A 22,831-nucleotide genomic window follows, 5' to 3' on the forward strand; every position below is an offset into this window, starting at 1 on the left:
TTTCTTTTTCAACAACTTTTACTATCCCTTTCATTTTTTTTTCCTCAATTGAGATCAAGTTTTCCTTGGGGAGAACAATTCATTATTAACTTATTGTTGTGTTCTTGTGGAACCAAAATGAGACATCACCGTGTGGCATTACATTAAAAACCAATTTGGTAAATTTGAGAATTTTGGAATTCTTAATTTAAAATATATACTGTGAATTGAATATTTTTTCTTGTAATTCTATCATCAAATAATAATTGTTACTTTTCATTTCATTCCTGGTACTATATTAAATACTTGAAAAACTCAAGAAAGCCACTCAAGAAATTAGCTTTGATTTGACATTATAAAATTTGGCTTGCTCTTACTACCCAGTTTCACAAAATTGGCAATTAATTTGAGGAAAGTGTAATTGACTTTTTCCCTCTTATTTTCATACTCAAATTAATTCTGTCATCACAATTATCCACATTACAAAAAAATTCCAGCAGGCCATAAAGTGGGGGAAAATGCCTTAATTTGAAGGCCATTCAGAAAGATCTGTGGCAAAAAAGCATGCAGAAAAGGCAGGAATAGTCCCATTCCCCAATGACAGGAAGAGCACTGCACAGAGTACATAAATTAAGTCATTTCGAGTTCACATCATAAATATCATACAAAAATGTTACAAATGCACATGATCTGAAAAAGCAGTAAGCAGTAAATTGCAAGTATAAACAATTTGAATTAGCAGCTAGGTATATTTAGCCTAGAATATTTATGCTACACACATGCACGATATAAAAAAGAAGAAAACATGGAAATAAGTATTTTAAGGTATCACAAATCTGTTTTATCAAATATTAATCAGAATTCACTCTTCAGAAGTCTTGGCTCCTGAATGAAGAAGAATCAAAAATTTAAAAGGTACAGCATTTTATATGATCAAAAAGTTACAAAACCTACTAACTGAAATTATCAAACACATCAGCACAACCACCTTGTTTGAAAGAACACATCATCAAGAAAAACAAAACAGAAATCGAAAGCTTCAGGTTTAAAAAGGATATGTAACTGGAAAAAGATAATCAAAAAGTGGATCCTACCTAAAGGTTAATAGTTCACTTTGTGTTATTTAAATAATCCTCTTAATAGTTGATATATAAGTCATCAGATTGAAAATCTTCTATGTTACACTGTTTCTTGTATAGATGTAAATTTATATTAGGTAAACAATAAATTAAAAGAAGAGTGTAGATTTTGAACTGCTGTATTTTAAAAGCATCATATTATGTGCTACCGAAACACTGTGTTAGCTTAAGCTTATTTAACTAAAAAGCATAATAAGATCTATACCTGCAGATATACAGAATAAACATGCACTATAGATACACAGATATATAAGAGTACTTCAAAAAGTTCATGGAAAATGGATTTAAAAGTTTATTTTTGTGCCAAAATATTTTGAAATCCATGTATAAATTTTTTCTAATATACATTTTTCATAAACTTTCTGATGATCCCTTATTTCTATGGACTTTGAAAAATTATACACCAAATAAACTTTTCATTCCTCTTTCTATAAATTTTTTGACGTATGCTTGTGTATGTATGTATACCCAAATATACAAATATATAGTGAGCTGACTTCTATAGCTCCTATTGTAAAGTTCCTAATCTAGACATAAAATTGCAAAGAAAGCATATTAGAACAGCTCATCACTCCAAGTTAGACTGCATTCTTTAATCAAATCCTAGGCAAAAATAAAAACCCTAAACATTTTTCATAAATATACTTCAGAAAGGGAGTGATCTCAGTAATCATAATCACATAGTGATGTACAATTTGTTTGAAATCTAATTATCAAAAATTAAAGAGATGATGACATTTCTAAATAAGGATTTCCCTGAGTTAAATACCATTCTACAAATCAGTTTTATACATAAATGCAAAAAAAAAAATCCTTTGGTGGCATTCTCACCAAAATTTGGTAACAGAAAAGATAATCCATCTAGCAAGATGAAATGGATCAAAATTTCACACATACAAATCACATTTCTTTTCCAGCTGACTAATACTCCGGCATATAGTATTAAGAGTCACCAAAATGTCATACAGTGCATTTAAGCAGGGGTGTCATAAATTAAGTCTTCACATGAAGCTCCATTTTAACCACTTTTTTGAAAAAATCTACTTCCTTAGTTGGAGGCATAAAGTTCATTGTGCTTGCATGTTTTTATCACCAATTAAAAGTAGTTGCTGCAGGCCCAGACAGCTCGACATATATGTCACAGTGAGAACAGAAAACCAGTTTATCAATGCTGCATGCTTTTTAAAGACCTGTACAGTTGGCATTAAATAAATGTCTAAAACAAAGCTGAAAAGTTCTACGGTATCACTTCCTACAAGTCATCAGATTAAGCCCATGACTAAAATACTTCATTTATTTTTATTTTTACAACATGAGCTGAACTGGAAGAACAGTGATGGATTCATTGACAGATATTAGTAACCCTTTAAAGTTTAAAAATTAAAGTAGCTCTAACCTTTTAAAGTTTAAAAATTCTATCTCATTTGAGTCTCACCATATCTTATTGACAAGGAGGTACAGAGGTAACTTTTGATTAACTGCTCATCAGGCAGATCTAACCCCAGGATGAAATTATTACTTGACAAACAAGTTTGCTTTGTTGGTGATGATAGTGATCCTTGATGGATCAAGTAGACTTTTGGCTAGATCATCTGCATAAATAAATCTAATCCGATTATTTTTATAGCTCTCTATTATATGAACTGTGGTTGTGTAAATGTAAAATCTAAAGGTAGTGGGGGCTGGGGCAGCAAGAGCAGACAAAGCAATTGCTTTCCACAATTTAACCCTGAACATATGGCATGTCCATACATGTAAAATTAATGTGCCCAGCACAATCAATCATTTAAGAGTTTATTAGTCATTGAAGAACACAGCAAAATACATTTGGCCATGCTACTATGCATCTATTAGGAAGGTAAACCTAAATGAACAAGGCCATATTTAGTTCTCTTCCTCCTTATAAATGTAATACAAGTCTTTTCTTAAGGTAAAAACTCTCCCATTAAGAGACTCCTCATTAAGATTTATTTTCTGTTCATTTAGACTGGAGATTAGCATTTTTATCGTTAATATAACGTATCCCTAAAGAAACAAAGATAACGAGTTGCTTTTCTGCTCTTGTTTCAGTTATTTATACTAAATTCTGTGTTTAGGATGAGCTATGGGTCATCATTTTAGGGTTGACCTGTCATTGCATGACTAAATGTAAGAAGACACTATTCAAAAGTCACAAGAATGAAATGTAACAGAATGCACAAGGGGTCAATACAGATGTGTATTTTTCCTTCCACGGTGATCTATTGCTATTCAGGACAATTGATTAGGCAGGTTCATTATTGTTTTGCAACCACACATAAACCATTATTATCCACATTTACTCCCTAAGGTGTTCTCATGGACAGTTTTTCAATGATTTGTAATTTCTAGTAGCAGCAAGCTTACAATTCACTCTGTCTCACTACCTTGGTTCCTTAAAGAGGATTACCAACTGCTACAAGCTAAAGGCCCTTGGAGCACTTACAGGCTTCCTAGAAACTTTTTAATGAGAATACAAAATGGTTATCATTCCTAAACTATCCCCAGTCCTTAAAACAGTGACTTGAGCCTGCATAGACTGATTCATCATTGAAGAAAGAACCATCATTCTGGAGTTGGAATCTGCAAATCTAGGCAGAAGCTATCATTTAAAAAATACATGCTGAGGTTTGCAGTAGCTTTTTTTTTTTACAGAAATAAAGGAATTATAAAATGTTAGAGAGGGTACATTTTATTATTAATCTGTACAACACATAAAAAGAGATGAATAGTCTTATAGAACAGGACCTAAAATTTTGTCAAGTTCAATGTTTTTATATTGTAATTTTTTTCACAAAAACAGACCCAAGCAATGCTAGGGCTTCCTTTGTGGGATTCTCATTAGGTGTGTGGTTTTTATAAAGAGGCATCACTCTTTCATTGAACTCTAGCTTGTATTTCTGTGCGTGGATGGTTGTATATCACTGTAAACTAACTTATGATCAGAAGCCCTATTCTTCCAGGAAATGTGTGGCATTTTTAACTGTTTGAGTGCTGAAATTAGTCATTCATCCTGGCTCTCCTAGACAAATTATTCACTTTTCAGTGTACCCATCTTTAAAGCATGAGGAGTGACTATTTTTGAAGTTCTGAGGATTACAAGAGATGCTGCATATTATGTTCTGGGCATACTGTGTGCAAGGAAGGACTCATGGGCAAGATGAGACTCAGAGCAGAGAAAGTAGAATGAGGACTGGAGATGGTGGTAGTTATTGTAATACTCAAGACACCCTCATAAGGCTAATGTACTGGGGCTGGTGCTGTGATGTAATGGGCTAAGTCTCTGCCTGCAGTATCGGCATCCCATGTGGATACCGGTTCAAGTCCTGGGTGCTCCACTTCTGATCCAGCTCTGTGCTAATGGCCTAGAAGGGCAGTGGAGGATGGCCCAAGTGCTTGGGCCCCTGCAGCCACTTGGGGAGTAAACCAGCGGATGGAAGAGCTTTCAGCCTTTGTCTCTCCCTCTCTGTAACTCTGCCTTTTGAATAAAATAAATCTTAAAAAAAAAGGATGTATGAATACTTTTCCCATTGTCATACTAAGGAAAGTCATAATTGTATCTTTTAATTCTGTCTTCTATATATTTTTAAAAATTATTTATTTGAGAGTCAGAGAGGCAGAGATAGAAAAATGATAGTTCCCATCTGCTAGTTCACCCCTCAAATGCCTGCTAAGGCTAAGGGTCTGAGCTAGGAACTGGGGAAACTCAGTGGGGGTCTCCCACAGGAGATCGGAAGCCAAGTGCTTGGGCATCACTGCTGCCTTCTCAGGATGCTGGAATCAGGAGCTAAAGCCGGGGTTGGAACCCAGGTACACTGAGGCGGGATGAGGGTGCAGTAACTATGAGGTAAAATGCCTGCCCATGAAAAGGACTTTAAATACCTGATGTAAAGGAAAACAGGGTCACAGATTTAAGTTCCATAACAGTGCTTTGTTAAAAGAGACAAGTAAAAATTGCAAAAGAATGAAGTAATGGTAGGTAGGTGATGACAATGCTTTATGTTAAAAATGTAAAGGCTTTCAACATGAGCAATACTTCTGAAAAACATCTGAGAAATAGCCTGATAAAACTCTTAATTTTTTAAAAATATTTATTCTGGATTTCTTTGAAAAGCCATACATGTTAAGTTAGTTCCTATTCCATTTCACACAGAGTTCTTTAGTTTTTGACAGTAAAGAGAACTAATGCACACTTAAAAGTTCATTCTACAATTTTGGAAAAAAAATATAAGTCAATGATATAGTCAGCAAAAATCTGCATACAGTGCTCCAACTATTACAATACATAGAAAACGCTGTCTTGGTATATCACTTTCTGACTTGCCTGCTCTTAGAATAATTCACAGTCTAATTTTGAAGTGTCACAGGATTTTCAGCTGGAATTGCTTCAGATAGATGTTCTCACCTTCTTCATTTGTGAATTTTGGTTTCTCCCTTAAATGGGAATGTGTCATTTTTTAAAATAATCAAACCAGATCTTTTGCAACATCTTCTATTTTATAGAGGAATGATAAAAGCTGGAAAAAAAATTTACTTCATGCGAAATATGTAGCCCAGGTTGGTATTTCTCAGACTTGCCTGTGCCTGAGAATATTCTAGAAGACTTGTTAAAAATGCCAATTTACTGGTTCCATCCTTGAAGATTCTGATTCTGTATAGCTGAGGTAGAGGTCTGGAGTGCATATGCCCTTAGCAACTCCCAGGTGATTCTGATATTGGTGGTGTGTAAAATGTCACAATTAAAAAAAAAAAGGTCTAGATTTTATAGCCTGTTATCAAGATCATCTTCAGATTTTAATAAAGAACCTCATTTTCAAATCTTCAAAATGAATAAGGTTGATTTCTAATAAGTTTGAAAATACATATTACTAGTATCCTGGCTTGATTTCCATCTAGTTTCTAAGTAACACTAAACTCCTGAGGCAAGATTCCAGTAGTCACTGATCAGTGTAAATAGACTTGAGATAACTGCGGAAGTCCATTAAACCAGGACTGCAAGCTAGGAAGCTTGCATGCACTCTCTGTCCCTTCCAGCAGCTTCTTAGTTTATCTTCAGTTTAAGCTTGTTCTTCCTTCTCTTTCCCCTAACTCAGATTCTCTCTGCCAATTTCCTCTCTCTTTGCAGACTCTTAGCTCATAATCTTCTCATGGCCTACTTTTTTTTTTTTTTCCTAGATATCTTATCCAAGGATAAAAGGGGGGGAAGGTGAATCCTGGTCTTTCATAGATTTTTTTTGGATTAAAAGTACTGGATGTGGAGGATAGGGCTAGGAAAGAAGTGTTAGGTAAACACTGAAAGAGAAATTTGGATGCTTATACTGCCCAGGCAAGATTTCTCCTTTCTCCCAATCTGCTCTAGATTTGCCTGGCTTCTTGTGTTTTTTTGTTTTTTTTTTTTTTTTTTTTTTTCTCCTCAACCAAACAAAACCCAGAGCTATACATTCATCAGAGAAACTACAAACCAGAGCACATGGCCAGTGAGAGCTTCTTTTCTTCCAGTATGAATCCTTTAGCCATTTCATGGCCTTACTCTCCACCTCTCCTCTCCCAGAAATTTATCACACTACAGAGCAAACCAAGTTTTGCTGTCTTAATGGACCAAAAGTGCACGTAAGTTTTGGGTAAGAGAGTAGCTTTACCTAAGATGTCAGAAGAACCTCTCCCTGTCCTATTTTGGAAGCTTTTATTCAGAGAGAAGTGATGTTTCTGGTGTCATCTTTAAACAAACAAACAATTACATGACTTATGAAGATGGGTGCTTAGCCTTTTAGAGAAACTCATGTGACTGTGACCTCATTTACTTCTGAATGCAGGATTTATGGATGACACATGGTTGGCCTCCTTAGGGAAATCCGTTATGTGTCAAACACAGGCTTGGAGGGAAAGTCAAGAAGAAACCAAATATTAAAATACTAGTGTTGTATTTAAAATCCCTAAAGTCTTCAGTAAGTTATTTGTTTCACTATCTCTATTGCAAGTGGGTATAATGGTTCATGATGCAGTTTGATAACATATTATGAGAAAACAGCATATGAGCATGAATTACACCATAAATATATGGGCTTTCAACTCAAATTAGTACTGATACAAACATCTTTTCCCCCCTGGCATATTTAGAAAAAAAAAGTACTTCTAAAATGAGTTACAATACACATATGTGGACAGAATGTGAAACTCACCTCTGCTTGCATATCTTTAGTTGATATTTCACAGACAAGAAATTTTGTGAGACTGAACCCTAAATGATCTGGGATTTTAAACAGTTCACTCTGAAAGCTGGTTCTTGTAATCAAGTTTGACATGAAAATAGTACTGTCATCAAATTCAAGGAAATACCAGAGTTTAATGCTTAATCACATTAAATTTAGGATAATTTGTATGTCATGAGGCTGTATTTTAGAAACACGAATTTGAACTTTACTACTGAGAAGATTGTACATCTACCTAGATGTTTAGCCTCAGCGCATTTCAAAATTAAGTTGTATTTTCAAGAAACTGGTATGTAAAAAAAAATCTATTGATTAATTACGTAAGTGCTTTAGAGAATTTATACACGTAATTAAAACACTGATGGCAACAGATAATTGTGGCATGATTCATTTCTTCTAGAACCAATGTCTTTTTCAAGGGAAAAGTTCTTGCCCTTTCACCTGTCTCACGGATTTCCAGAAGTATTCCTAGCCTCTGACTTATGTGAATCATGTTAATGTTGTTCTCTCTTCCAAACAGTTCTGATTGTTTGTCCTACACATTTTTGTGTGTAGATGTTGTCTGGGTGATAGACGGATATGGATTAAGCTGGATTTCTTGCAGGGTCAGTTTACACAGTAAATTCTGAAAGGGCTGAGCATAAGATTTACATTTTCAAGCTACATCATTAAAATTATGGTGAGTAATACATATAATAAGGATACTAACATATACCTAGTAGGTCAGCCACATCCACACAGTAGTGTTTGTACTTCTTAGGAATTCCAGTTACTTGACACAGTTTTTTGTTTGTGTCTAGCCTATCATGATACCTTGAGCAAAATAACTGAGGTCCTTCAGTGAAGAGGTAGGAACCATTAAAGAGAAGCCTGTTATAACAACTTATGCAATGAGTTTTTGCATTTTTTTGCAATTGCAATTACAATGCAAATAAGAATACTGTTTAAACAGAATGGAAAGGAAAACCTGAAGGAGGCTAAAGCATTTTCTAAATCAAAATAAACACCAGTCTTTACTCCTAAGATTTCCCAAATATTCTTCAAAGTATCAACTCAAAACCATTGAATAAGCCTTTGTCTTCCTACAGTAAGGATTCAAACTTCTCAAAATGCACAGACAAATCTTCAAGTATGAACTGCACCCCCCCCCCACGCAACGTTGTGTTAAACTTCATGCAATTGTTCAGCTAATTCTTATGCTTCTCCAATTTTACTGGATATGATGTTTTTATTGGGGTTCATGGAAGCATGGCTAATGACATCAGCAAGCTTTGTAATTTCTCACTGCCAGTTTTCTACACAACTTACACTTTTGTCACTCAAACTGCACCAAATTGCTCCAACAATTAATCTTAAAGCACAGGAGTAGGGGGACTTTTAAATGGACCCCTTCTTGGGATTTTGTGTTAAAAACTGAAAAGTTCCCATGAGTGAAGGGGGATAAGTTAGCTTTTCCAGCCTCTCCCCAAGTCTCACGTTTCTCCACCACCCCCCAAAAGGAATGAATTACATTTCTCTTCTTGTCCTTTAAATGAATAGCATAGTTTGGGTGAAATTATCGGGCAATTGCATGCCTTTTATGCAGATAATGCTATTTGATGAAAGCGGTGTTTTGATCTGCTGAGGATAATACAGATCCAGGGTTGGATTCATTGGTGAGAGTAAAGCTGTCTTCTGTGATAACTTCATCTCAGCATGAGGTCAGACGGGGAAAACGGGGATGGGGGATTAAAAAATGACACAGTCGGAGCAGCATTCAGTTCCCTGCTGTGCTCCTGGCTGCACACTATAGCTTATGTTTCTGATCTGTTATGGTATTGTCTGCCTTTCTCTCTCGGAGCAGAAAGAGATTGCTTAAAACTTTTCTTTTTTCAGCTAGAGGGATTAGTTCTGTGCAGCTTTTTTAATTAAAGAAACTGTATCTTTTTCAAGGCAATTTCAAGCTGCAAGGAAAGGACCATCAACATCCATAACTTAGTACTATTATCTGTAACAAAATGTAAGCTCTAAATTTGATATTCAGAAATAGGGGAAGGAGCTCTAGGATTCTGTTGTATTTTCCACCTTCAGTGGTTGCTCAGATCCCTAAATGAAGAATAGTAAATAAATGATTTTGTAGAAGTCCTGAACATGTTGCTATAAGTAGTAACTTCCAGCCTCTTTGCTTTTCAGCTTAGCTGAGCTTGCTTAATTAAATCTTCATGATAGCGAAGTGCACTTGAAAATAGTGTAAGAGGAAATAGATTTGACTATATATCCTTTTCTTTACCCAGAGATCATTTTTAAACATTTCCATTCTACTGAAAGTGATAACAGTGGAAAATGTCTGCTTAATATGGGCAATTTGCATTTAAACAGTGCAAAGTACAACATTATGGCACTTCATCACGACGAACCTTTGCATTTGTGATAAGCGGTCATCATCGCTATTAATCTGGGGAGAGCATGGATTGAATCTATCCAAAGTGATGATGAATTTGTCAGGACGTATACATTTGAGTTGAATTTATAGCTCGATTTAACCCAGGTTAATGTCGAAAATCCTCAAATGTTTCAAATAAGGCCCATATGGTTATCACTTTACAAAGCATACAGGCTGTGTGCTTCGGTTGCAACATACACATCTCCTGCTAAATTCCATGCCAGATCAATTAGAAACAGTCCTCCCGAGCAGGCAGGAACAAACAGAGATTGTTTCCCCAATACCAGCTGAACCCTTGTCTTGAAGAAATGAAAAGCAGTCATCTTAGGCTCTACCCTTCTTACCATTCAAAATCCAAAGGCAATTTGGAAGACAATAAAGGTTTTATAAATAATGTCCTATTTACTATAAAATGCTCAGGGTATCTACATTTAAAAGGTACTTGCAATAATTTTTTGCCCAAATTTCAGGAAACACTACATCTTCCTGAAGAAGAGAAAGACCAAATTTGATCTCTTTGCCTTTTCCCATTATTTTTGCCTTTACCTCAAATTATATTTCTGAGAAAAGTCAACCAAGTTCAAAGGTGGTTTGCTCTAATTTTAAAACTATATCCCATTAGGAAACTGATGGTCAGAGAATTAGGAAAATGCACTTAATAAATAAATTCTGTTTCTGACTTACCCACTTTCAAAAAGAAACAATGACTAAATACAAATAAATATTTGTGTGTCCACTCATTCATTCAATAAACATTTCTTGAGCATCTTCTGTGTGCTAGCACATGAGCTTGGCCCCATAAGTTCAAAAGAGAGATAAGGTCAAGTCCCTATGTTCCAGGTACTCTCAGCTCTTGGAACAGACCCATGCCCAAAACAGTGCCACCATTTATTAAATGCAAAAATTGCAGTGGGAACACAGTTAAAGGAGAGAGTGTCAATGCGAGGTACTTTTACTCTGTGATCCAGAGTACAGGATAGTCCAGACTAGGGTCAATGAAGACAGGAGAAGGAACAGGGTGTTATGGAGAAGATGCTCAATTTGTCTGAAAAGAGTTAGTCACTTAATACCCACATTTAAAATTTACTTATTTATTTATTTATTTGCAAGGCAAGAGAGGCATACAGAGGGACAGACCTAGAGAGATCTTCCATCTACTGGTTTACTTCCCAAATGCCCACAACCGTAGGGCTGGGCCAAGATGAAACCAGGAATTCTGAGTCTCCCACATGGTAGCAGACACCCAGCTACTTGAGACAACACTGATACTGCCTCCCAGGATCTGCATTGCTCAGAAGTTGGAATTAGGAGTGGAGCCAAGACTGGAACGCACATCCTCCATCCAATATGGGAGGCAGGTGTCCCAGGCAGTGTCTTAACCACTATGCTAGAAGGCTACCCCTTGATGCCTACATTCTTAACTGTATTTACAAGTTAATTTATCACCTGGACTCTGAATGATCTAAAGATGCTGTATATTATCCAAACCTATGTGTCACTAATTTACAATAAACCTTGCCAACAGCTAAGCGCCTGCGTTAAATACACTCTATGAATCTATATGACTTATTAAAAGGTGATTTATAGAAAATACAACATGTTTTAAAAGGCACTCCATGATCACAATGATAAAGGTTCTATCTTTTAGTGTGAAATAATTGAAGTTTTAAACACTAAGATGGAGCTCAACTGACACTGAGAGCACCACATGTGAAACACACCCATATGCAAACTCCTTTACAAAACTTGGGGTCCTTGTTGATCTGGCAAAGCCAAGTCAGCAGTTGGTTTGTGTTCCACAATTGCCTTATCCCCAAAGGTCAGAGCCATGTGCCAGCTCAGTTTATGCAACGGAACTGAAAGTAATGTACTGGAAAAGTTGAGCCCCATTTAAAGGTTGATTTGTCTGACCACCAGCCCATTCAGTGATTCCAAAATGTGTATGCATTGAGAGAGGCCTATCTTGCTTTAATTAAGATAATGAAAGCATATTTTCCACTACAAATAGTCATTTAATTTTATGACTTTGGCAGTGATCAAATTAGTATATTTGTTTTACAGTTTCCCTCAATCTAACAGCCAAGGGAAATAAGTTATTTTTGGCAAGAGAAAAACAACAATCTGATAGTAACTTTAGGACTATTTGGGACATTGCTGTGTATGGTGCAGGTTTTAAGCGTGCAAATTGCTCCAGGTTAATTGCTTGCAACATGCAAAGTGTTTGAACCCAAACCCTTCAGGTGCCTGGAACTCAAGCCTTTCTTAAGGACTACCAGCCTCTAGCCTTCATTTCAGGGGGTCCCTTATATGTATGTAGTTTTCAGGTTGAACGTATTACCATGATTGGCTTTCCTGATCCTTCCCAGGGATGATCCAGGGGTTCTAGGTGCCTGAGCCTTGGCTCCCAAGGTCATTTCCTCCAATTCATCAGTGCCTGGAGTCCCTTGGGTGGGAGCAGTGCCACCTCAATTTGTTAGAGCACATGGAATATGCCCAAAGTATGCCTACAGAGTCCAGGGACATCCGAAAGTCTCCTTTGACAGCATGTCAGGTGCTCCCCTTCTTCTCATCTGAAAGTCTCAGAAATCAGAAGAGGTGTGTTTACAGAGATGGACTGCTTCCTCCAGGGGGAACAGGTGGGGTGGACAGTGGCTACCAGGCCCTCGGGTGTGTGTGTGTGTGTGTGTGTGTGTACAGAGGCTACCAGACCCTTCAGCTCCAGGTGTGTGTGAGTATGTGTGTGTGTGTGTGTGTGCACGCGCGCAGAGGCAACCAGGCCCTTCAGCTCCGGCTGGATCTTTAGGACAGGGAGGGAAGACAGAGAGCCCCCAATGGACAAGCCTCGCATTCGAGTGCCGAGCGACAGGGCTGAGGTTTGGCTCCCGGGGGAGTCGGTGGCATTGCAAAGCTGGGTGCCGCGGGCCCTGCCTCAGCAGGGAGGTGAGAGCCTGGCCCGAAGGCGCCGGCGCGTCCTCCCCTGCCTCGAAGTGTACCTATAGGTTCGGCCCAATTGTTGAAGGCTGATAAAGGCCGCAGGCGTGCATTTCCAGGGAAGGGGGCAGGGAGTGCGAAGGAAGCTCAGTCATATTGTCTTTTCCAAGAGCTGCCATATGTTTGTGACAAGGGGGGCCCACGGGAGGGCGATGCTGCCAGCGCGGTCGCGTTATCCGGTTCGCGACTGGCTGCCCGAACACCGCCAAGTCACCAACCACACCGGGTGTAGGAGTGTGCGGTGAGCGGCCAGAGGTTTGCAAAAAAGAGAAATCGACATCTTGCATTTCTTTTCCTGCTCCAGTTTTTATTGCTGCGGAGGGCACGGCGTGAACTCCCCGCCCTCTCCGCGCTCCCCAGACGCCAGTGCAGTGAGGCAGAATGCCTGACGGTCACGTAGCGAGCTGCTGCTCTGCTTTCCAGGGATGCATTTGGAGGAGGGAGCCGTGGGGTGTAGTTTGGCACCGCACGACGTCAGCTTTTCCTAACGGCCTCAAATGATGGGACTTCTTTGTTAGGAAAGAAAAAAAAGGCAAAACACCCCGTGAAGACCCAAAGTTAACAAAACACATAAGCTGCGAGGATTACAGGCTACGCCTCGCAGACGTTGAGACACCTGCACGCTTTGTCTTCCAGCGCCGCCCTGCACGAGAGTGCACGGGGCCGCAGTAAGAGTTCCGGAGGCTTTTTCTCTGAACCGCATCCACCGAGTGCGATGTTCAGCACCACACGCTGGAAAACTTTGAGCACCCGGACCAGGATATCGGGCTGGAGACAAGCTGCAAGATTTATTACCATTTCCAAGTTTTACGGGAGTTCCATTGTTTGCTTCGTTACCAGCATTAGCTAGAATGAGGGGTCTAGAACAGAAAGCCTTGTCCCCCAGCCCGTTCCCAGCCCCACAGTGTAGCTCTTGAGTTGTGGCCGCTTGAGGGCTAGAGCAGCCTTTCCATCGTGTGTCCCCAGATCGCAAGGTGCAGGAAAGAAGAGGGATCCTCAAATGGTTTTGTGGGAACTGGGCCACAGAGTGCTTTATGAAACACACTGGTCGTTTCCTTCCGATTATGTCAGGGTGCACGTTTTAAGCAGGTTGCGTGATGATCATGTACTATCTGGGGGCTTCTCTTCATAACTGACAACTTTTCTTAAGATACTCAGAGCAGCTCAGCGGGGGGGGGGTGTATTATTTATCTGGCCCCACCACCTTATACTTTATGAAGTGTTAAATTCCCGTGGCAGGAGAGGGACGAGTCTACCCCAGGGCAACTCTAAATTGTTCCAGGAAAGGAGCGCGCGCTGAGCTTTGCGTCACCAGCGCCCCAGGAGCCCGGCCGGGTCGGCGCGTGAGGGAGCTGGCTGGGCGAGCCGCGGTGCGCTCGGTCACTGGGCAACTGGGGTGAGGGGTTCAGGCTGTGGATGTGAGCGTCCCGGTTCTTAACCTGATCTGTTCCTCTCCAAACTTCTTGTTGAAAGGCTATCGTAGAGGTCCGGGCTCTCCTAGAAGGCGGTATCCCAGTGTTCAGGACGCCGGATCGCCTCTGGTTCTGGGCGTAGATCCCCATAAAACAAGCCCATTTCTTTGCGGCCAAGTTAGCTGCAGGTGGGCGCAACTCTAGGCTCGAAGGTGGAAGGTGGAAGGTGGGGCGGGAACGCTCAGAGCGCACCTGTCCCGCCAGCACGCGTCGAGCACAGGTGCACCGGCTCTGCGCGCCCCCAGGGTAGGCGGCGGGTCCCAGGGGAGGACAGGGGCCTCCAGCGCGCAGCAGTCTCAGGCGCGCGCACGCCCCTCTCGGGCCTCCGCCGGCTCGTGGACCAAAAAAAAAAAAAAAAAAAAAAAAAAAAGCGCCTGCAGGTGGCAAAGAACCCACAAGCCAAAGAGCGGCTTCGCGCAGGGCGCTCCTTGGGTGCTTGTTAGGAAAACTGTTGCAGCGGGAACTTCCCGCGCTTGAGACAGCTCCCAGAGGGGCTTCGTGCGCTCCGGGGGGCTGCAGCCGCCGAGCCGGGAGCTAGCGTTTTGGTGGGAACCTGAGCGAGTAGAAAGTGGCTGTGACCAGTGGAGAGCAGTCAACACCCCAACACCCCCCCGCCCCATCCAGCCACCCCGGCAAACAAAGTTGAGGCAGGGTCAGGGGCAGAACTGACAGAGAGTAATTAGGAGGGGGCGTGGAGCCCGTGGAGGACTTAGAGCCCGCCCCCGGCCAGGGCGTGCGTGCGTGGGGCTCGCAGTACTTGAACCCGGGGCCCACGCTCATTCGCACGCGCTGAGGGGGTATGTGCGCCTGAGCGCTTAGGGGTTCCCCTCCCCGGTCCGAAGGTCACTTGCGCTTTTCAGTCCCGGACGCTAGAGAGGAATCTGTGGGAGGGCAGGCATAGGTCACTCGGAGGCGCTCTGCAAAGGCCGGGCTGCCCGCCGCGGGTGGACACCGCGCAGGACCCCCTCCTGCCTCGGCGTCCGTCTTCCCGCCGGCGTCCGGCACTCCCCCTCGTCGGCTGACTCGCAATGCCCACCCTCGGGAAGATGAAGGAAAGTAGTGTTCTAAGCAGGTGAGACGTTCGCTTCACACAGAGGAGTGTTTGCCACAGACGTCCCGGGCAGTGTCCCCTGCTCCCCCGCCCAGAGGCGCGGACCGCGCACGTACCCCGCACCGGGCCCCGGGAGCGTGCGGCTCGCACACCCGGGCCGCTAAGTTCCTCAGAGCCTGCCCTCGGCGGGCCGGCGGGCCGGCCGGCCGGAGCCATTCCTCAGCGCCAAGTGTTATTCACGGATGACCCCTAAGCCCCGGCGAGAGTCGTGGAGGCCCTGATTGGCCACAGCATGGGAGCCTGGGCGCTCTCCCGGGCCCGACGCGGCCGCGGGGAGGGAGGGAGCGGGAGAGGGAGGGGCGGCGGACGTGGTTCAGTCCGGCAAATCCCATTTGACAGAAAAAGGCCGTTAAACAGGGAATCTCTCTCTCTCCTTTTTTTTTTTTTTTTTTTTTTTGAATAAAGAAGAAGAAGAAATAAAGTACCTGTCATCTTGACAAGTGGCGGAGCGGAGGAGTCAAGGATTATAAATGATCAGCGCCGGGCCGGTCGCCCTGTGATTGGGCTCTCCCGCGATCCGCACCGGGGGAAGGCATGGTAGGCTCCCCTCTCCTCGCTCGCTCGCTCTCCTGCTCGCTCGTGCGCGCACACACACACACACACACACACATACACACACACGCGGACACGTGGACGCGCCTGGTCTCGGGCACACTCGGCCTGGCTCGTCCCCCGGCGCACAATTACGGTCCTGGATGCCGCTCCCTGGCACAGCGCCCCACGCGCCGCCTCACCTCTCCCTCCTCTTCCTTCTCCTCCACCTTTCCCGCCCCCCCGGGCCGGGCACCGCAAACTCCGGGCCGGCCCGGTCGGGCGCGGAGGAGGCTGGAGGGGGCCGGCGGGAAGGGAGAGGGGGAGCGCGGGGGAGAAAAAGAAAGTGAACTCATTGGCGCTCGGCGCGCGCTGCCCTCCCCTCGCCGCGGCCCCGGGCCCCGCGGCCGGCGCAGGGCAGGGAGGAAGTTGTAACACTTGCTGTTCTCCCCTCCCCTCGGCCCCGGCCCCCCGCGCCCACCCGCCGGGCCCCGGTCTTTGAATCTGGCCCGGCGCTGGGTGTGCGCGCTGCTCCGGTGGACGCGGCGGCTGCGGCCGGGGAGCGACCGGCGGCGCGGGCGAGCGGAGCGCGGTAAGTGCGGCGCCGCCGCCGGCGCGCCCTCTTTCCTTTCTGGGGTCCTAGTGCCCGGGCCGCGGCGCCGGGAGCGGCCGGGCGGGCTGGCGGGCTGGCTGGGACGGCGCAGTCTCCCGGCTGCTCGGCGAGGCGGCCGCCCGCCGGCCAGCCCAGTGGGGCGGAGGAGCATCCCCTGAGAGTGCGGGCTGGCCGCGGGGCCGGCCTCCGCGTCCCCGCCCCTCCCTCGCCGCTGACACCTCAGGTGGGAACTTGTCCCGAGCCGCTGCCCACAAACCGGGCAGCGGGGCTCCCGGGCTCCTTCCCGGAGGCAGGCAGCCCAGCGGCCGGGCGCTCCCGCGGGGCAGGGAGTCCTGGCGGTCTTGCCCCCCGCCCCCGCGTGATGATACCGGGCCCTGCACACTCCGAGAGCGGGTGTGAGTGGATCCCGTGAGGGCTTCCCGGAGCTGTGAGCCCCTCAGGGCAAGTGCAGAGAAGCTTCTGAGTTGGACCGGAGCGAGGGAAGGAGTAGGCTCAGGGATGGTGTGGGGAGTGGTGGATCGCCACTGAAACTTGATCTGGAAACTCGGGATGGGGCTGGAAGCAACAACAGCAGGAATGCTCGGAACTGGCATTTAAAAAAAAAAAAAAAAGAAAAAAAAGTAACAGACGTGGGAGTCTGCAACTCAGCCCAAGTGCCTGTGGCGCGGAGGTTAGGGTTGAGCCGGGATGGTCCAGCTTGATCTTGGCTGAGCATCTTAGGATGCGGTTTGGATTCCCCTCTCACTGTCTCACTTTTAAGGTAGTTATAATGATGACTTGTTAATTTTTTGTTGTGCAGAAAGGGTAACAGTAATCTCCCCGAGTGAGACAGCAAATACATCTGAAGTCAATTTCCAGCACGAGAAAAGTTTGCAGGTACTTTTGAGTAGGTAACCGTGGCAATGAATGGGTGAGAGCCGTCCCCCACGTTGTACGGGGCCCTGGACAGCTGGTATACTGGAGAACAGGAGTCGCTTCATCAGGCTCTCCTTCTCTTCTGACAGTGTACTTGTCACACATTTTAGACTCTGGCAGAATCCGCTGGGTGGTCTTTCCCCTAAAAGTAGAAATATATTCAGGCTTTCCCTTTCCCGTCTGTTGTCAAAAGAAAAAAGAAAGAAAGCAGGGGTACCATCTTTGGAAATCTTGGAAGAGCACCGCCAAAAGATGGGATTGCCAATGAACAGAACTTGGTGATTTGAATTCCTTGTTGAATGTGTTTAAAATACAATGCACACCCCTTTCCCCGGGTGCCTAGTTGGAGAGGTGTTTGTAGTCTTTCTAGTATAACAGGAAGAGTTTGGAATGCGGAGTACCTGTATAATTGTAATTCATTATGCATTTTAATATTTCAGTTAAAACACAAGATTTTGTAAATACCCCAGCAATCTCGCTTTGCACTTTCCTTAATACAATTTTAATAATCTACAACTTTTGGCTTGGATTTCTTAATATATGAAATTCTTGTATGAGCCTTGAAAGTTTCGATTTGTGATTCTAAATGCAGAGCAAATATTTAATTCTTGATCTAACTGAGAGGTTAGTTCAGTAATAAGACTTGCTAATCCCACTTTAAAATGTCATGGCATTCACAAATTATTCTTAAATACTTCAAAGATAGGGGTTTATAATGAGGTTAGTTATTCTATTGTGTATTTCAGGATTGTGTGTATCTCTCTTCCTGTTGTATTTTCCTTAATCTTGCCTCTTTTTTTTTAGCACGAATTTTAATATTCCTCTCACTTAAAGGTACTGTTTTTTTCTAATAGTAAAACTATCTGATTTTAGAGAACTTTTAAAAAGAACAGATAGTATTAGAAAAAGTTCCTTCGAATAAGACAGATAAGTGTTTTGTATACACTGTGCAGTTTTTATAAGAAATGCAATTATACTAATAACTATGCTGGTGTTTATGTATTTTGAGAACCATGTGAGTACCTATGCCAACAGCATTAAATCAGGCAGAGAATATCAACCCTAAATGAGGATTGCTTTATTATTTGAAATAAAGCAGATAGGTTTGTAGTAGGGTGGTGATTGGTTATTTTTATAAATGGAATCATTTTATATGGCTGTTTATTTTCTAGAAAGCAATGCTGCTTTAGATAAATTATAGAGGCTTTTCTTACTATGATCTTGAAGGCGTGTCATCAGTCTTTCGGTGAGAAAAGGGAACTAGCTTTATTAGGGAGAAGACAAAGAAAGATAAGGGTGCTTATCTTTGAATAGAGGAAAGCTCCTAAATAGAGTGAAAAGTTTTAAATTTATTCAGAAAGGAAACCTAACTGAACAATGCTGATCCAGTTAGTAAGTTCATGCTAATCTTTCTTACTTAGCTTCTGAGAGCCAAGAGTAATTATTCTTTTTGTAAAGAGTCAAGCAAATGAGAAACCAGAGGAAAGTGTATGGTGTGGCGAGCCCTATGAGCAGAGTGACCTGTCAGGGACACGGAATCAGTGTTGGGCTGGATGTACAAGAAATGAGACATTTGCAGTAGCAGCGAAAGTGTGTTTGGAAATGCTCAAGTTGATCCTACTTGCTATGATATTAAGAAGTAAGTCCGAAGCATGATCATCGTCTGAGATACAAGTGCCGTAAAGTCGACTTTGTTAGTTTATTAACATTGATTATTTCAATACCTACATGTATCGTGCTTGTTATTAAGCTTTATTGTACTCTTTAACATTTTGGTTTCTGGGTGGCAGATGAATGTCACCCACGTATTACACTTCTGTGAATTAGTGTATACAGCAGCAGCCCTTGTCTGACGGCTGAGCTGTGAAGCAGGTTCAGTCACACCTTGCTCATGACCTAGGGTTTTATTTGATAGTCAGATGTCCATTTTGACTTTAAGGGCTGATTTCTATACTTATATTGAGGCTATGAACATGGAATATAATGATTTGCCAGCAAACTTCTTTCTCTGATCCACAACTAGTTATCCATTCCTTTGAATTTTCAGTTGAAATCAGTGTTCATTTTTTTCATAGAGTGGTAGTCCAGAGAAAAATTGAACACAGCATTTGGGATAAAGAAGTGTACTGAAAAGACATATTACATTATCCACGATAATGCAATGAGATTTAAAAGTTGCAATGACCAAGTTTTAAAATTTATTTCATGTAAATTTCTTTTAGAACACATTTAAAACTAATTTTGGAGATATCAGCTGGTTTGAAGAGCCTTGATGTAAATTTTGTGCTTAAAAAAAAAAAAAAGAAAATCATTTTAGTCTGAAAACTGATTAATTGTTGTGTCTTATAAAACCTGATTTATTTTATACTTTTTTATACCAAGCATTATCATTATGAAGCTCTCCTTCTAATTGAGATTAATGTTTCTGAGCAAAGACGTGGTTTGGAGGGCTGCATTCATTTTGAGTGCTGTTGTAATCAATTTTAGATACAGTATTCCACAATGGATCAGTTTGCATCCAAACCTGCCTTATTATGTGGAATTAACTTGTTGGTGATTGATAGTAATACGTCTCCATCTTGAGAAGTCATTTGTTTCCAAACAAGTGTGATGCCTTGTATGAGTTTGAAAATGTTACTTCTCATAATTAAAATATCCTTTTGGAAAAGTTCCTAATTTGAAGTTTTTCAAGCAATCACAAACAGCAGGAAGAAGCAGTTCATTAATACATTTTCAACTAAAATTGTCTTTACCCCCAAATACAATATATTTGGAGGTATACTTTGTTCTCATCAAAGGATTTTATGGCCTTTGAGTCATAAATGGTCTTCGTTACCCATCTAAGCTTATTCTTTGTTTACTTCAACATTCTAGTTGAGTTTTCCAGGGATTTCTTAGACTTACAGATGCATATCCTGTGCATGTATTATAAATTTATTTTGTCAGATGGGAGGTATAATCCTGACAATGAAAGGTATAATCCTGACAATGAAAGGTAATGCATATGGAGGCAATTCCTTATTGGAAACGTGGAAAGATGGGGAATATTATGGACCCTGCTGATTTACTTGCATTTATTTCTTACTTGTATCTGGTCAGTGTCAGCTTTTTATTCTCCTCTGAAGGACCATGTTAAAATTTTCTTGGTCCATATATTGCATTGTAGTTCCATATAATAAAATACGGAATGCATGGATTATAAGACTTAAAATAGATAAGTATTCTTAGCATATTTGTACTGTATAGGATTTCTGAAGAAATGTAACAGCTTTATACTGTGTGTAAAGTTTCCACCACTGACATTGTTATTTACTTTCAGGGAATAAAAGAGTTGGTAGCCACTGTTTCTCTTGTTACATTTGAATTTTCTTCTCTGTAATGATATATTATTGGCACTGGATTGGTATTTTTCTTGGTTTAAAGCTTTCATTCAAAACAGTTTTAAATGCTAAAGTAAAGCACTTAAAATCCCTTTTACAAAGTATTAGAATATGAACAATTAAAATGCAGAAGCATGCTATCAGAAATTTTTTATAGACCTAAGCCACAGTAGTACTCATTTACTTGAAAGGATTTTGTTCCTTTTTTCTACGATTTTGATTAAATAACTCAGGTGTTGAGGTAGCTAGACCTGCTACATAGAATTTGCCAATGATAGTAATCTTCTCAAACCTGTCTGTTTCTACTTGAACCACTGTGGAAATTCATGTCAGTGTCACAGAATGTGCTGGCACATTGTATGAGTAGATGTTTGAAACTGCATCATAGAATAATAATTGATAATAATAATAAAAATAGTGAAGGAGGTTGTACTGATGTGTTGATAGTTTCTTGGAATCAGATGAGCTGGAGATCGGGTTGCACTGACTTTTCAAACAGTTTTGTGATAGGTGGCAGTCTTAACTGAGTTGTCTGACTTCCTTCAGATAATGGGTGGTTCTAATACGTTTAGGAGCATGTGTAATATGTAATGTAGCACCAAACTGTGGTTATACTCTTTTCAGTTTAGGATTTGATTATCACTAGTGGACATGTGGCTTTTTTTTTTTTTTAAAAAAAACATTTTTCCCCACATCTATAGTCCTCTAGTTTAGGGTGTATATGTGTATATATATATATATAACACAAAACAGCAACAAAAACAAAATAGATAATACCTTTTGAAAATGAAATGTTACGGAAAATCAGTGTGTATATTCACACTTGAATTCAATGATGTAAAACTGTACAACTTATATAGTCTGTAAAAGTCATTGTGGGTTCTGTGTATTGAGAAGGTATGTTCAAATATTGTGGAATGGTTTGCTTCTGCTAGTGGATGAGCTAGAGTTAGGATGATGGGATTTAGTTGCCCTGGGGCAGAATCATATTATTTAATAATAACCAGCTGTTTTATAAATGGGTCTGCTGGGTCTCTGCCTCAAAACCAAAAGGAGATGGGGAAAGGAGGAAGAGAAGGAAGGGAAGGAGAGGGAGATAAGAGAGAAGAGGTAGAAGAGAGAATGTGAATAGAACGTCTTTTATAAAGAGCAGTGTTCCTTTGAGTGTTTTCTGTGTGCAGAAGTGTGTTTGACAAGAAGCACAGTCTAGAGGGCAGATTTTGTCGTTTAAGTTAATTGGGTAAGTACAGAAGAAAATTAACTTATCAATTTTTCCACTTTTAAGAATATGCATTTTAAATCCTGACACTAGAATTAGAATATCAGTTTATAAAATTCCAAGAAATTCTGAATAATATGGAATTCTTTAAATGAATGGAAAAAGAAAATGTATTAATAACTTTATTTTATAAATGCACTGTCTTATATATGGGCTGAATGCCAAGTTCTGATTTTCTATATAGAGACTTGGCAAAGATCTCAGTCTGATGAGTTACAAAGACCACTTGGAAAGTGACTTCCAAAAGTCACCTCTCTTCAACGATGGGACTTTTAATCAGTGTATGTTGTAGTCCCCCTGTCATTCCCTCAGTTCTTGGTTGTACTTGCCAGAATTCTTGTGCTCATCCCTCTTCAGATTGCCGTAATTTAGAAAGAAATCGCAGCTTGGGAATGACCATCTTCCTGAGGCGCCTCACGCTACCGTTACTGTATTTGGATCTAGTGAAGCCCCTCTGAGCTAGGAGGGTGACGGGGATTGGTGGTTTCTGCCCTAGCAAAGAAAGAGAAGGTACTTCGTAAAATTAGAGTGGGTGGTATCCTCATAAATTCAGCTCTGCTAATGCTTGGTGATTAGCTCTGTGGACCCCTCACTAGCGTGAGGAGGTGTCTCTTTGCTAACAGGGGCGTTTCCAAAGAAGTCCTCACTGAGGAGCCATTCCAGTGCTCCTATTGTGTGCAGCTTTGGCTCCTGCACCCCAGAACCCTGTTAGGAGAGCTACTGTACTTGGACTACACACTGCAAGGTATGTTGTGCACAGAGCAAGACGACA

At 41.8% G+C, this 22,831-nt stretch overlaps 1 protein-coding gene and 1 long non-coding RNA gene across 10 annotated transcripts in view; one reads left to right on the plus strand and one right to left on the minus strand.

The window, feature by feature from the left end:
- LOC138848473 (uncharacterized) overlaps nucleotides 1-15,904 on the minus strand; it is a 75,497-nt gene extending 59,593 nt beyond the window's left edge. The window contains exon 1 of the long non-coding RNA XR_011386291.2: nucleotides 15,767-15,904. This is a non-coding gene — a long non-coding RNA (uncharacterized LOC138848473). The remainder of the gene's footprint in view (nucleotides 1-15,766) is intronic.
- Nucleotides 15,750-22,831, plus strand: part of TENM3 (teneurin transmembrane protein 3) — a 651,480-nt gene continuing 644,398 nt past the window's right edge. For 8 of the 9 annotated variants that reach the window (XM_070068313.2, XM_089325515.1, XM_070068315.2 and 5 more), the window contains exon 1: nucleotides 15,750-15,878. The gene's annotated coding sequence lies outside the window, so the exon portion shown is untranslated. Of the gene's footprint in view, nucleotides 15,879-16,328; nucleotides 16,465-22,831 lie in introns of those variants that run through there. The other variant, XM_089325514.1, reaches the window with a different exon arrangement.

This window comes from Oryctolagus cuniculus, chromosome 2, assembly GCF_051225735.1.
Source record: "Oryctolagus cuniculus isolate XC-2025 breed Fujian yellow rabbit chromosome 2, ASM5122573v1, whole genome shotgun sequence".
Classification (NCBI taxonomy): domain Eukaryota; kingdom Metazoa; phylum Chordata; class Mammalia; order Lagomorpha; family Leporidae; genus Oryctolagus; species Oryctolagus cuniculus.